Raw genomic sequence first — 1,340 nt, 5'->3', positions numbered from 1 at the left:
GAGTTAAGAAAAAAGATCTTGTAAATTTTTTCGTGTTTGTGAGTGACCAGTGTCCTTGGTTTGTTATAGATGGTCCTGAAATCAACCCTAAAAAATGGGACCGAGTGGGACAGTGTTTAAATGAACTATTAAAGGATAAAGGCTCTGAGGCAGTTCCCATTCAGACTTTCAGCTATTGGACATTAGTCCGAGATCTTCTCAAAGACTCTCCTGAAAACAAAAGTAAAATTATTTCCCTAGCTGAAGGATTTCATTAAGCCCCTTTCTCGGTCTGCCTCTGTGTCATCCATTAATAAGACAAACCTTCAAAAAGTAACTCAGGGTGCCGCTCATCAGGAGCAGACCTCGCCTTGCCTATCAGTTGTGATCGATATGCCTCCCCCGAAGCCAACCGCTACAGGCGGGCCAACCCAACTTTATCCAACGTTGGCCAAGGTAGAGAGAAAAGAAAAACCTTCTTCCAACTTAACTTTCCCAGTCTTTCAGAAACAAGGTTCCCCTCCTGGTAGATTAACCCCCTCTGAGGAGAGCGACTTAGAAGAAGAGGCTGCCCACTATCATAATCCTGACTGGCCCCCTCTTGTTGCTTCTGCACCTCCCCTACCTCCATACCCACCGACCATCTGTGCACCCATTCTTCCCATAACTACCGCCCATACAGATATCCTTCTAAAAGCTAAAAATGACCTAAGTAAACAAGTTATAGCTTTAAGAGATGTTCTTTCTTTGCAAAAAGAGTTTGCAGAGCTCAACTCAGAGCTCTCTTCCCTACAAAAGGCTGTTACTAAAACTGTTTTTGCGGCTCCTTTGCCAGCTGCAGGAAAGACTAAGTTCAAGTCTGCCAAAACTGGGGCCCTTGCCTTCCTTGTAATGACTAGGCAGGCGGCCAGAGAAGGCCTCTCCTCTGAAGAAGAGTCAGGTAGTGACAGAGAAGAGCCTAGAGACTCTAATAATGAGGAAGGGGGAGAGGCACAAGAAGAGGGTGAGGCTGCTCTGGAGCAGGTTCCTGCTCCCGCCCCTTCAGGGTGTGGTAGGCGCTCTACTATACATTCAGATGTTGAGTATAAGCACCTCAAGTTTAACATCTTAAAGAATTAAATAATGCAGTTAAGAACTATGGCCCTAACACCCCATTTACTGTATCCATGCTTGAGACCTTGTCCGGTGGCGGGTACTTTACACCAGGAGAATGGCTTCGGGTGGCTCAGACGGTCCTCTCTCATGGACAATTCTTATCCTGGAAAGCTGACTACCTTGATCGCTGTCAGACTATAGCCAGCAGAAACCAACAGGACCCTCGGGCCCCCGAAGCCACCTGGACTTTTGATAAGCTTGCTGGA

The 1,340-nt window shown here is 46.7% G+C and overlaps 1 pseudogene; it reads left to right on the top strand.

Annotated features, from left to right (window-relative positions):
• The window catches only part of LOC103729216, a 46,317-nt pseudogene that overhangs the window by 31,410 nt on the left and 13,567 nt on the right, over positions 1–1,340 (top strand).

Source organism: Nannospalax galili, unplaced genomic scaffold, assembly GCF_000622305.1.
Source record: "Nannospalax galili isolate Female #2095 unplaced genomic scaffold, S.galili_v1.0 scaffold131, whole genome shotgun sequence".
In the NCBI taxonomy this organism is placed as follows: domain Eukaryota; kingdom Metazoa; phylum Chordata; class Mammalia; order Rodentia; family Spalacidae; genus Nannospalax; species Nannospalax galili.
This window is presented reverse-complemented; position numbering and strand designations above follow the sequence as displayed.